Raw genomic sequence first — 14,583 nt, forward strand, 5'->3', positions numbered from 1 at the left:
CCAGCCAAGAAGAGCTGTTGAAAACAACCCAACTTCATGCCTGCATTTCTGGCTTTCCTTACTTTCACTCCCTAGCCATGTGACCTTGGACATTTATTTCACTTCTATGCCCCTCAGTTTCCTCATCTGGACTGAGAATAGGGTCCTCACCATGGCCTGTGGCTACGATGAATGACAATTACCTGAGATATACTTGCATAGCACTGACAACAGCGCCTGGCATATAGTAAGCACCCAATAAACGCCAGATACATCTCTTACTATCTCCATTTGATGGAGGCCCTGTTATTAAAACTAACTGTGGCTCAGTGAGGATAAGTGATTTAGCCAAAGTCTATCTGTTTTAATAAACAGTGCAGTAGACACTTAAGCACAAATTTCTGATCATAAATCCAGCTTTGCTTCCACTCCAATTACCCTCCTAGGGCATTATTACGAAAAATAGCAAATGATGAAGGATTATACCAGGCAATAATCTAGGAGGGATAAGGTAGTGTCCTAAGACTCCAGCAGCCATCAGAAAATAACTTAACGTTTGTTATTAACACAAAAACTTAGTCTGAGTCCCAGACTGCGGCCCCTGGGTCTTGGAGCCAGCCGGCCTCTCTCCCAGACAGCCTGGAGCCCGGCACAGAGCAGTTGCAGAGCCCTGGGTGGCTGGGAGGTAAATTACAGCAGCACTGAGAGCCAGCCAAGCCCAGAGAGAGGGACTGGGTGTTCTTTTGTTTGTGCACTGGAACGCTTCATAACCTTGCACACTGGGCCCTTTGGAAGGAACTGGGCCTTGCACACATACTGACCTCAGGTGACCAGGAATGATTTGTCAAAGTGTGGCTTTTGGTGAATTTTCCCAGTATCTACTATCCCCAGCATCTCTTCTCTCTCTGTAGCCTTAACCCATCTCTCAAGTTTAATTTTCACTAGTAATTTTAGAGATACTATGTGCCAGGGATGTAAGATTGATTTCTGTTCACATAAAGTTTAAAGATGTACAGTGAAAAGCCTGGAGGAGCTCATAGAAAAATATATGTAGGACGATACAAAGTAGGTGCAATGTTCAGTTGAACCCTACAACTGTGGTCAATTCAGCTTTTTGACTGGCAAAAAAACAATAGAAGACTATTTTATCTGGCTCCACCTTGTATGTAAATATATTATTGAAAAGACATGTGCCAAACTGTAATCATCTTTGGGAAGGAGGATAAATTTTGGGGATGGGAGGGAAGATATTTCTTCTTCTCTGTTTTTATACTGTGTGAACATTTATTCAAATACACTCATATATTACTTTTATTACTTAAAATTAAAAATTTAGCTACACCAAATACTTTCCGGAGTGAAGTTGGGAGTTTATAAATATTTATGTCAAATTAAATAGTTATCTTCAAATGCTCTCAGGTTTCACATATATGAGGCTCAGATGTCACCACCCTCCAGGTTCCCCACCTGATTGAGTTCTGTATTTGTCTCAGTGTGACTATTTATTTATTTAGAAGGGGAGAGTACTGGGATAGTTTTCTTTTGATTTGGTTTTTATTTGGTTTTCAAAATGGAGGAGACATCGCTAACCCCTGAAGACTGGTCTAGAGCCCTAGGACCTGTTCCCATTGTTCCCTGTGTGCCCAGGCATTTCACATGGTACTGAATTTCCCCTGTCTTGCTTGTGTCTCCCAGCCTTCTGGCTCCCAGCACTACAAGCAACCAGAAGATAACTGCCATGTCTCTGCACAGTGACCTCCCTCCTGTAGCAAGTCCAGTACAATAGAGCTCATCACTATTCGTTAAATGAATAACAGCTTACATGCATGGGGGAGGGAGAGATTCTTTTTCCTAAATTGTTCATTTTACCTTAAAGAAAATACATGCCACACTTACAGCAATGACAGAATAACGCTTCAAAGAAGTACTTGTGTAATGGTTCAAGGGCAATGAGCTAAAAGCAAATCGGAAACTTCTTCATGATTTGTTCAAAGCCCACGAACACTTCCACATGTTTTAAACGTTAATAAGCAGCTCTCTAGGTCAGTGGGTTAAGTAATAGCTATGGTGGGAAGTGAGAGGTGATGAAATACACGGGAATTACATTCGGGATGGCTTGTCTCACTAGAGACATCACAATGGCGTGTGATGATTTAACCATGCTGTCTCTCCCTGCGCTCAGCAAGCGTGGCACGGTGGCCATGTTTCTCTTTACTCTGACAGCTGCAGGGCCTGGGAAGATTCAGGAAATATTGGGAAGTATCCGTGGGTTGCATATTGGGTCACCTCCTTCTGAGTGAAAGAAAGACAGAAAATCACTACTTTTAACCCAACTGTTTGGAGCTGATTATAGTTCTTTCATTGTCTTTTCCTTACTCCTTGCATTTGACTTTTTTTTTTTTTTTTTTTTTGCAGTACTAGGGGTTGAATTCAGAGTTTTGTACCTGCTAGGCAGGTGCTCTAATGCTTGAGCCACACCTCCACGCTTGACTTTTTTCTTTTTTGAAGAAAAAAGGCCGAAGAAAAGGAATAAAGATTCTGTGAGCACAAAATTGCTGTTTCTTCACTGAATACTGGATGATAACAAAGGGGCTGATGGAGTGGCTCAAGTGGTAAAGCGCCTGCTTAGTAAGTGTGATGCCCTGAGTTCAAACCCCAGTACTGCCCCCCCCAAAAAAAACCCCACAGAATGATAACAGTAATGTGTGCCAGGTACATTCTTAAAGTCACTGGTTGGGATAAGGGAGTATTTTCCCCAGCAGGAGACATTTGACAATACCCAGGAGCATTTTAATTGTGAAGACTAGAGGAGAAGGGGTGGGGGGAGGTGAAGCTGGCAATTAATGATGGAGTCTAAGAAAGCTACTATACATGCCCAGGACGCCCCTTTCCCCCACACCAAAGAATTGTTTGGCCCCAAATGTCAACAGTATTGCAGTTGAGTACCTACTCTTGATGAATTACCTCCCTTTTTTAATTTTTGGCAGTTCTGGGGTTTCAACTCAAGGGCTCACACTTGCTAGGCATACCCTCTACCACTTGAGCCACTCCACCAGCTGGTTTTTTGCAGTTTTTTTTCGGGGGGGAGGAAGAGGTGGGATAAGGTCTCCCAAACTATTTGCCCTGGGCTGGCTTCGAACTGCGATTCTCCTGATCTCTGCTTCCTGAGTAGCTGGGATTACAGGGGTGAGCCACCAGTGTCCAGCTGATAACCTACTTTTGATGAATCACCTCATTTATAATACCAAGAAAAACCTAAATGTTTATTGTCTCCATTTTTTAGATGAGGAAACAGAAACATGGAAAGTTTAGATAGCTTCCTCCAGACCTCACAGCTAGAATAATGCACTCATTTTCCGTCAAGCCTGCCTGACTCTGGAGACCTTAACCTTGACTGTGGTATATTGGTGGAAGAAGAGCAGATAACCTTTGAGTTAGCTGTGACTTTTATGATCAACAGAGAATTGCTACCAAAGCATCCTAGTGCTCATCACTGTCACCTTTTTAGAAGCTTGGAAGCAAGGGACTTCAACTCTACTTCTTTACTTTGCTCAGTATGGGAGTTTCTCTGGGAAAAAGAAAAATTATACTTTAAAATAAAAGTGAATTCTGTGAGTGTGATAAGTGTTTCTTTGCCATCTTTCCAACGTAAGCATCCTGAAATTGTATTATTTTATTAAGATACTGATTTATAATTAGGAATAGTAATATTTAATAAAAATACTCACAAAGAAGTTTGTAAGTAGTTCTCCAAAATAATGAAAGTATTAGCAAAATAATGAAATATGAAGTTCAGCCTTTCTTTGTCATTAAATTTTTCTTTAGCCATACACACTGGTGGCAGAATGTAATGTGAAATTCATGAAACAGCCTTATATTCCTTATCCGCTGTCATTTTCCATATGTATAGGAATTGAACATTTAAGTATTTCTGTAACTGAGAAGGGCAGTAATACCAGGCCCAGAAACAAGACATTTCACATGGTTGTAACTGTATTTTATATAGAAGTGCTCCCATTCCCTTCAAAGTTTCCAAAGGACTGTCATTGGTAGACTGCACTGAAAATCATCCATTTTCCATGAGGCTGAAACAGGTTCCATACATAAGAGTGGTGTAAAACACACTGGGAATATTAGTAGGTGTGCATGTTTCATCTCCCCTCGGTGAGTTATGCTTATTTTGTATTCCCTCATCTTGTCATAATCAGATTTCTTGCTTATTGGTTTATTGCCACATTAGACTTCATAATTTCCAGTCCAGGCATCTCACAACATTCTCAGCCTTCTGCAGCCACGTAGAGGATCATTCAGCTCCAAACTATATCTGAAACCATCATCTTTGCTTCAATGCCTGAACTTTGTTGGACAGCTCATAAGTACTGCAAAATTGCTTGGATTCCAGTGAAGTAAGAAAGATGAAGGAAAAGAAATAGACCCAAAGAAATTCACAAAGAGAAGGAGAGGAAAAGGTTTCATAAACTCATAAAATTTGGGGACCCTTAAATATCTGAACTGTGGAGGTGTTGGTTATACTTTTTAAAAAAGGAGTACATTAGAACAAAATCGTAGATAGTCATTTTATTTTCTCCCACTCCATGTCTCCCCATTCACAATATAGAGCAGCCACAGGACCTGGACTGAGATGTATATAAGGTAGATTTACTTTGCCTCCTTTTTTTTTTTTGCGGTACTGGGCCTTGAACTCGGGGCCCTACCCCTTGAGCCACACCAGCAGCCCTTTTTTTTTTGTGATGGGTTTTTTCGAGATAGGGTCTTGAGAACTATTTGCCCTAGTTGGCTTTAAACTGAGGTCCTCCTGATCTCTGCTTGTTGAGTAGCTAGGATTATGTGGCGTGCGGCAGCGCCTGGCTATTGCTTCCTCTTTTTATTGTGGTCAGTGTAAGAACACAGCCTGTGGTAAGCGCCAGGAGACCTAATGTGAATTCTTCATCACAAAAGTGATTTAGGGAGTTAGAGTATAGCTGAGTGGCAGAGCACTTGCCTAGTATACCGGAGGCCCTGATCTGAATCCCTAACCCCCCACCCCCAAAGTCAGTTTACTAGGAGGGCTGTTCCTCAAGTCTAACCTTAAATTAACATTAATTAATGTATATCACTGAACAAAATATATAATTTAAAGATATTCTAATTTTTAGATTCAAAGTAGAAGATAATGACAAATCCAAGTTAGAACCTCAAGATAACTTGGGCTCTTCCCTCCTTATCCCATCAACCCCAGCTCTCCAGTCCATGCTGCACACTTCAGGGAGAGTCTTTTTTTTTTTTTTAAATAACAATATGATAATTCTGATGCCTCAGTCAAGAGTCTTAAATGACTCACTGTCACCTAAAAATAATCCACTGCTTTAGTGTGGCACGCGAGACCTTCTCAACGTGGCTGTAGCCTAGCTTTCCAGACTTATTTCTTGTCAATTCTCACTCCTTTTTATTTCTCTTATCACCCGAGAAACCTTAACTCCAGTCACAGCAGACATCAAACGTGTTACGATTGCCAGCCCCTTTGCCCAAGTGTTCCTTGCTGTTTCATCTGCCATCTCAACCCAACCTTCCAGGCTATTCTAAATGATACCTTCTCCCATTTCCATAGCACATTGCTTATTTCCCAGCAGTTTAAAACATCCAGTAGGCATTTTTTGTCACTTGCATAAGATATCCATTACTTGCGCTGGTTTCTGGGTTCTGGTTTCTGGGTTCCAGTTTTGTCTATCTTTTGAATCATGCCCACAGTTGTGAGGCTTGAATTAGACAATCATAGAGAGGATGATTTTGACACTAACTTGTCTTGAGAAACTAAGAATAATATCTCCACTGGCCACTCTTGACATCTGGCATATTTCAAAGGAGTTTAGGTGAAAGTGTAATGAAAGATGCATTCTAATTAGGTCAATCCCCCCACCAACACACCCTGTAACTGTGAGCCTGGATTCATTCACTAGCAGGCCTGTATCAAGCAAGAGCATTTCCAGTATAAGTCCCTCAATCTTGACTGCCCAGTGTCAAGGCTTAAGATGCTCTGAAAATAATTTTTCCCACTTTTTGTTTTCTCCAAAAAGCCACTTCCTTTCAGTAATTCCAGTCATACAGTAATTAGCATATTGGAACAAGGATTTTGGCCTCAATGCCATACAATTTCCATTATAATTTGCATAAACTTGGCAATTTAGTCTTGTCATTGCTCTTGCTGGAAATACACATAACCAGCAGACCAAACCTTCAACCTAAATAAGACCTGCTTGGGTACATTGTACTCAGGAATTTGTAAACATAGAAAAATCAGTTCTCTGAAGCCTTTCTGAAGAAGCAACCACAACATTCCTTCAGTCCTCCACTCTTTTCCTTCTTCTGAAGAGACTCCCTATGCATGAAACAGAACAGCAAGAACAGCTTTCAACTCAAAGATTAAGGAGGAACCAGCAGCTACCAGATACCAGTCTGGCATAGGCCTGGTTAAAGTCCCTCAGCCCTGGTTGCAATCTAGAGAACTAAGGCATGTTAGCTCTGGAAATGACCTTGGGACAAGAGTCAACAACTCCAACATCTGTAGGTGCCAAGCAGGGAACATGAATGGATGAACAGGTTGGTGGGTGAGGGGCAGCCTTGTTTGGAATGTAAGAACTCCATTTATGGCCCGTAAGTGGTGAACGCTGCTCTTGTGATAGTACTGGTAAGAACAAGAGGCCCTGTTGGCTAGAATTTCCAACTTTCCAAGGGAAGATGAAATCTACATTTTTTAGGTGAAATATCCATATTTTGAACCTAGTTGGAATTAATTTTGAAGCACCACATAAGCCCTGGTAAAATCAGTCTACAGGTTGCATATGGCTTGGGGCCACCAGTTTGCACTCTTTGTCTTAGGGACCGTCCAATTCCTCATTTTACAGATGCAACACCCAAGATAAGATTTATTTCACACAGCCAGATGAAAGTAAGAACTTGACTAGAACCCAAGCCCTCTAATTGCCAGTCCTCTTATAACCACACACCCAGGTGAGGCATGGATCTGAGACAATTAGAATATAAGGACCAAATCAGCCTGGAGGGCTTTTGCTTGGTTCTCATCATGGATCCTGTGAGGACCATGTGAGGACCAGGCTCACTTGAGTTTGAAGACCATAGGATGATAGATCCATTTCAGGTCCCTCTAGTGCCTCTAAAATCCTTTGGAACTAGACTATTACTTCCCTAATATGAACCAATCATTAGATATACTGAAGAAGTCTTACAAAATATACATGTCCAAGGTCCAGTCTAGAATTAAATAAGCAGAAGCTCCAATGACATACATATTTTTACTAAGCTCCTATCAGCCTGACTCAGTGGTACATGCCTATAGTCCCAGCTACTTGGGAGGCTGAGGTAGGAAGATTGCTTGAGCCCAGCAGTTCAAGATCAGCCTGGGCAACAGAGTGAGACCCTGCCTCAAAATAAACACATAAAGACATACATACCTACGTAAACAAATAAACAAACAGGCTCTCATCAATGATTCTGAAATTTGACTTCTCCAGGCTGAGGACCAGGGGTCAATGTGGACCAGATAGTCCAGATAAATCCCAATCTAAGTTCACAGTCCTACAACATGGAGCAGTGTCCTACTGAGTGACTGATGATGTGTTAACTTCTCTAAGTTTAAAAATCATTATTTTCTATGTTCTTGTTTTCTCACCCTTTGAAGGGGAAAAAAATAAGGGAAAACATGAGCAAACTATGGTGGTGAAACTTCTGGCTTTCCACTCTGCTGCTAGAGCAAGATGTTTTTATTCAGGAATGAAACTGAGCAGCTGCAGAGAACTACTTAATTAAATCATGAATGATAAATTCCTCATAAATTATACTTAAACATTTTATAATTTTGATAGGTCTTATTTTTTACTATATCTGTAAACATTTAAGGAGAAGCTATGAATTAGATTTCAAAATAGATGAGTAATTTTAGACTGTGATATCCATTTTCACAGCATTCCAGTTTATTTTAAGGGACAATTAGTAGCACTTATAAAAATGTATCTAATTGCTAGGCTAAATCAAACTCAGCAGTACTGGATGTTTTTACCCTCATCAGTCCTATTTATTTCCCTGCAGTGACCAAAACAAGTGAATAGAGGCAAAATATAAAATTCAAAAAGCAAATGCTTATGATATAAACTTAATTATCATTTCTTAAATTAGCCCAGATTTACTTGAGCTGAACTCATCTCTAGGTCCCATAAATCACTTCTTATTTTGATCCTCTCCCCTGTATAACCAGAGTGTATTCTGATCAAATGTAATTGGAACCCCTTCATGACAAGTACAAACAGTTGCTTGTATTGATCAGGGGCTTAACTTGTTTTCAAACAAGTCCTTATAAAACTCAGATTTTTAAAATCTTACCTGGGAACGGGTACCAGTGGGAGGGGGATGGGCACAAGGAAAGGGGGGAATGAGGGTGAATACGGTGGATGTGTTTTGTATTCCATATATGGAAAATAAAAGAATGAAACCTGTTGAAATTGTTCTAAGAAGCGAGGGAGGGAAAAGAGGGAGAAAGATGGAGGAGAGGTGAATCTAACTAAGATATATTGTGAGCACATATGTAAATATCACAATGCACCCCCTGTACAACTAATAAAATCATAAAAAACTCAGATTTTTTTAAATTAAAAAGCCCCTCAGATGTTCACAATGATGACGGTGGTGGTGATGGTGCTGTCTTGCTGCCAGGTCACTCCACCTGGTGGAGCAGGTCTTTCCATTTGTCTCTCAAGGCCATAGCTGTGTGCCAGCTTTCAAGGCATATGGTCCAAGAATCAGCTGAAGCATTGCCTTTTCATTGTTCCCTCTTTTTTTTGGAAATTAGAGGTGTGGTGGTTTTGAAGTGTTATGAGCTGAGTTAGCTTGTTCCTGAAAGGAAGAAATCAGCTTATTGTCTTCCTCCACGTCCAGAATTCAACAACAGAGAAGATCGCAAGGGTAAACCATTTCTTTTTCAGCCACTACCCACTGCACCACTTGCAGACAGCTTAGAACAAATCTTTAAAGGGCTCAGCAGGCATGGAGCCTTCTCAGTCTCAAATTTTTTTTTAAGTTAGTTCTTCATTTCTGTTCATTTTTTGGATAGAATTCTTAATTTATTTGGTTTTAAACTCCCCCACTATAGATTTCAGAATGATTGTAATAGGATAGGGTTTTGCCATTGACACTATCTGTTATAAAAAGCAAGTGGAGACGGGGGTGTTGCTCAGCAGTAGTGTGCTTGCTGAGCATGTGCACCAGGGCCCTGGGTTTGAGCTTTGCCACCAAAAGAAGGAGAAGGAGGGGAAGGCAAGGAGGAGGAGAGAGAGAAAGGAATTAAAAAGAAAAAGCAAATGGAGACAACACACACCTCCACAGGGACACTGCTAGTCACTTTGGTTCACTGAGTCAGTGATAAGGAGACCTGATGCTCTGATTCTCATGAAAAGGTGGCATTGGGGTTTTTATATGAAACCCCCAAGTTTTAAACGTTGGGTAACTGATTTAAAACAATTGATAATATTACCCAGGTTAAACAGCATAATTCTGTGGGGCACTTCAATAGGCTGCCAGTTTGCAAACTCGGTAAGAACCATTGCTCTGTGAGTTTCTAGTCTTAGCAGTAAATCAATTTAGAGATTTCACCCTGGGTAGCTTTTATGTAACTGCAATACTAGATTATGCCTGCTATACCCCAAGCACTGTTATAGACACCAGAGGTCCAGCAGTGAACAAAACAGACAAGATAAAGCTTGCATTTCTGTTTATGGAACCCATAAAGGACAAGACCATGAAACATAAGGATTTGGATGGGGGGTAAAAAAAAAAAAACCTCAAAGAAATTTACAAGCAGATGATTTTGACACTGCAAGTTGTCATACAGAGTTTATTACAGTTCAAACTTTCAGAGCAAAATACTTCATGGAAAACATAGCCATGTTTAAAACCCCCATCAGAAGAAAGTGTTTTTTTCATTTGTCAAATAGTTGTGAGTCCCTAACTTTGTGCCAAGTGGCTTGCCAGACAGAAGGGATACAATAAGCAAGAAAAGTGTGATTTTTTAAACTGCTACACTCAAGTGTGAGAAGCAGAAGTTAAATCAGAAAAAGGAAAAATTAATGAATAAAAACAGTAACAAAAATGCTGTGTAAGAAAGATGAATGACAAGAATAAGAATGCTTGTTTAAATAGAGTTGTCAGGGAAATTCTCCCTGGGGAAACCATATTTGAGTTGAGATCTAAAGAATAAGATCAAATACTTTGGTTTTTGTTTTGTTTGGTTTGGTGGGACTAGGGTTTAAACTCAGGGCTTTGTGCTTGCAAAGCAGGTGCTCTATCACTTGAGCCACACATCTATAAGGAATAAGAGAAAAAGAAGCCAGGCACCAGTGGCTCACACCTGTAATCTTAGCTACTCAGGAAGCAGAGATCAGGAGGATCACCGTTCGAAACCTGACTGGGAAAATAGTTAGGGAGACCCTATCTTGAAAAACCCTATCACAAAAAATTGGGCTGGTGGAGTGACTTAAGGTGAATGCCCTTGTTTTGTACCACAACAAACAAACAAACACACAAAAAACCCAACACAAAAAAGGGCTGGTGAAGTGGCTCAAGTGGTAGAGCACCTGCCTAGCAAGCATGAGGCCCTGAGTTCAAACCCCAGTATCACCAAAAAAATTAATTAATTAAAAATGAAAGAGAGAAAGAGTCACTGGAAAGAAAGGGGTGGTAGAGAGAGAAGATTTCTAAATAGAACCTCAGGGTGCAAGGTCCTCAGGCCTGAAAGAGATTTCTCAGGGAATAGAAGTCTACCGGGGCTATAGGATAGCCCAGTAGGGTTGACCTACAGGGACAAGCAGGGACTAGACCATGCAGGGTCATGTATGCTTAGTAAGAACTTGGGGTTTACTCTAAGCACAAGGGAAGGCAGAGTGTTAGTCAGGGGGGTGATGACATAATTTACACTTTCCCCTGGCTGTCGTGTGTCCAGAGTACAAATCATTGGGCAAGCATTGACACTGGCAGATGGATTAGGAGGCCAAGGTAAAGAGGAACCTCAGTAAGATGTAATGGCTGACTGCCCTAGGCTGATGGCATTGGAGATGGTAACAAGGGCATAGATTGCAGATATGTTTTATTTAGGGGTTTTCCCTGAAGTCCCATGACTCTGTTTGCTTGGTCTTCTTATTTTTTCTTTCTAGGACAGAAAAGTCACAAGGTTGAAAGTCATCTCTGCTTTCTGATGCACAAAGTCAGTTCAGGAAATGAGTAGCCAACTCCAACTAGGAACAACATCTCTGTGAACTTTCATTGAGCTTAAGCCCTCAAAGATGAAAGTCTTTGCTACTGTCTGCTAAGTATCTCCCTTACTGCCAAAAACTTGCATCATCAGGGGTTCTTTATATTCTGGAGATATGAACAGCACGTTTGTCCCCTTATCAAAATAATTTGTGCATTTGTTCTATTGCTTGCTTACACAAAAATTTAACACCACTGATGCAGAAGAAATTTTACTGTGACCCTTAATCAACACCACACAACAAAAATGCACATATATATCCTAAAGAGTTAGTCTTTGAGAGAAAGTTTAAATAAGTCAAAAAAAAAGTGACTTGCTCTGTGACTTGGGATAACTGTGGGTTAATTTTTTTCACTCCAGGTGGTAGAACACCAGGGAAGCCAGCCTGGGCCCAGTGTAGCAGTGTCTCAAACAAGTTGAACCTGAAAATTAAGTACATTTGGAAAGGAAAATCAAAGAGAGAGAACATCTGACATTTTTTTTTTCCCATCTTGATACAGAGGGAGGAATGAGATAAAGAGAAAGGAGATGGAAACACAAATTCTCAGCCTGCAGCCTGGGCCTGAGTCCTCTGCGGGAGAATGAACTTGCAAATCCACTTTCCACGTCTCCCCACTCAAAGTGGGGCCCCAGCTTTATCTGATGACTCACATCCTCTGCAGCCCTTTCAGCATGGGTGTACTACCGGGATGGACTAAGGAAAAAGAAATCAGAGATGCCTAATATAAGGCAAAGCAGCAGATTTGTAAGGGTTGGGGTGTTCAGAAGCTCCTCAAGTTTTAGCTTTCCATCTGTAAGGGGAATTATGAAAAGGTCATATAGTGCATAAAGAGTTCAGCCTACCTTACCATCTTTATCTCACCTTGAAGGGAGGCCCAGGATTCTCAGTGAACACCAAGTCCTTCAGCTGATCCCTGGAATTATTTTTTTCTCAATCCCTCTTCTTCATCCAGTCCCATTTCAACTAAAGAAAACATCATCCTTTCTGGGCACTCTGTTAATAATTGTAAATGGTTGAATAGTTAATCCAGGGAGCCCATGCTAGTGAAGGATGAATCTTGTAACAGAAGAAACAGAGTTTTGTACAACTGTAGTACAGTTTGCATATCTAAAGCATGTTAAACTTGTGGAATCTGTGAGATTTGAATCCTAGACCTTTTCCCTCAATGCTGCCTTTGATGTTCCCTCGTGTTGTGGATATAATGTAGTATAAGAATAATATAATGAGGCACATGACACCTAGTATGTGACAGATGATATCCTAAAAGATTTACTTGATTTGGTTCTCATAATGACCCTTCAAGATCATCCAGCCACTTGGACACCTTTATGTCTCACCTAGGCCGTTTAGCTCCAGGTTGTGCTCTTGATCTCTTCTTGCCATTCTCCAACCTCCAACCCTATCTCTTCCCACTTTCCCTTGGTGTAATGTTAAGTAATGTTCCATTTAGGGAACCCTGAGAAGATCTGTAATGGAGACTTCTCTCCTGATTCACCCTGTCTCCAGTGAAGATAGACAGCCCTCACCAGCATGCCCACCTGACGTCACCATGGAGTTGGTGAGGAAACAAAACTGAAGAGTGAGAGACCTCATGTGTTAGTCAGCTCTCCATTACCATGATGAACACCAGAGATAGCTCAACTTAAAAAGAGACTCACAGTTTTGGAGGCTTTAGTTGGCCCCATTCTTTTGGGCCTGTGTGAGGCAGTACATCATACGGGGAACATGTAATGGAAGCAGCCCAGTCATCTCATCCTCTTCAAGGTCACACACCCAGTAACCTAAAACCTCCCACCAGGCCCTACCTCTTAACATAGCTACCTCTTAGCCAAGTGGGGGCTGAGCCTATAGTGCACACCTTTTGGGGACTGTCTAAATTCCAACTACAGCACTTCCCATGATGGTTTCAGAGGACCCTTCTGGCACTCCCCTTGGTGCCATTTGTTTTGCTGTTGGTCATTGCTCGCCACCTCAAGTCCCAGAAGTCAGGGAGAAGCTCTTTTAGGAATATACAGTAACTAAAAAGGAACAAAAGGGACAAATATAACAACACCATTCTTCTTTAAGGTCAAAGACCTTCTCCATTGCTAGTGTTAGTTGGGTTTCAATTTCTTGGGTTTGGGATAGGGGTAGGAAGGGAAGAAATCCAGGCCTATTGGAATGAAAAATAGCATTTATGGCATCCCTAGTTGGTGTCTATGGTGGTCTCTATTTTACCAATAAGAAAAATAAGACCCTGATGTAGGATCACAAGGTAAAAAATGGCAGAGATGGCATTCATGCCTGTCTTTGTAAATCGACTTTGCTTAAAAGAACTTGGACTTTAAGGATAATGGAATTATGACTATTCTCTTTTTCAAAATTGGATCCAAATTCATCAATCTTCATGCCAAAGCTGTCCTAGTCCTGCCTTCTGCTCCAAGCCCCTCTGTACCTCCTCCCTGCACTCCATATCAGTTTTAGATCCAGATGCTGTTCTGACTAAGTGCCCTATCTCCCAAGTCTCATCAGCATTTCTGGATTCAAACATCCTGGGCTCCTGAAACTCCAAAGCTGTGTAGTCATCCTCCCTCTTTTCAAATTCCTAAAACTATGATCTTTGCTTTGGACTTATTTCTGAAATTACAAGGACTGTTCTCCCAACTCTGGTGCAAGGTCATAGTTCAATGACGAAGTCTACTCCTTGAGTCATTAAGAGGGTTCTACATGGCACTCTACGCTTTCAGTAACAGACAGTTCCCAACTTATGATGGTCTGACTTACAAACTTTGACTTTATCATGTATGCAGTAGAAACTTAATCATATGCTCATTAGGAGTAACTATACAACAATTCTGTTTTTAACTATCAATACCACAGTCAATAAATTATACAAGATAGTTGGCATTTTATCATAAAGTCTTTGTGTGAGATGATTTTGCCCAACTACAGGCTAAAGTAAGGGTTTGAGCACATTTATCTATTGCTGTGATATAAACAGTGTAAAAGCAGGAAAGATTTCATTTTGACCCACAGTTTCAGAGGTTTCAATCCATGGTCACTTGGTTCCATTGTTCTTAGGCTGTGGTGTAGCAGGGAGAGCATGGTGAAGTAAAGCTACTTACCTAATGGTGGCCAGGAAGCAGAAAGAGAAAGGGAGGAAGGGTCTGGGAACAAAATGTACCCTTCACGGGCAGACCCCCATGACCTGTCCTTACCTCCTGAAGTTTCCACCACCTCTCAATGAAGTTATCAATGGATTAATCCATTCATGAGGCGGGAGTCGTCATTATCCCATCACCTCCGAAAG

The 14,583-nt window shown here is 41.1% G+C and overlaps 1 non-coding gene and 1 pseudogene across 1 annotated transcript; one reads left to right on the forward strand and one right to left on the reverse strand.

Annotated features, from left to right (window-relative positions):
• Positions 1-4,572: 4,572 nt before the first annotated feature.
• On the reverse strand, positions 4,573-4,717 carry LOC141411269 (small nucleolar RNA SNORA51; annotated as a pseudogene).
• Positions 4,718-10,592: 5,875 nt separating this feature from the next.
• Trnaa-agc (transfer RNA alanine (anticodon AGC)) lies at positions 10,593-10,665 on the forward strand. The gene has a single exon. It is a non-coding gene; the product is annotated as a tRNA-Ala (tRNA).
• The last annotated feature ends 3,918 nt before the right edge of the window (positions 10,666-14,583 follow it).

This window comes from Castor canadensis, chromosome 9, assembly GCF_047511655.1.
Source record: "Castor canadensis chromosome 9, mCasCan1.hap1v2, whole genome shotgun sequence".
Classification (NCBI taxonomy): domain Eukaryota; kingdom Metazoa; phylum Chordata; class Mammalia; order Rodentia; family Castoridae; genus Castor; species Castor canadensis.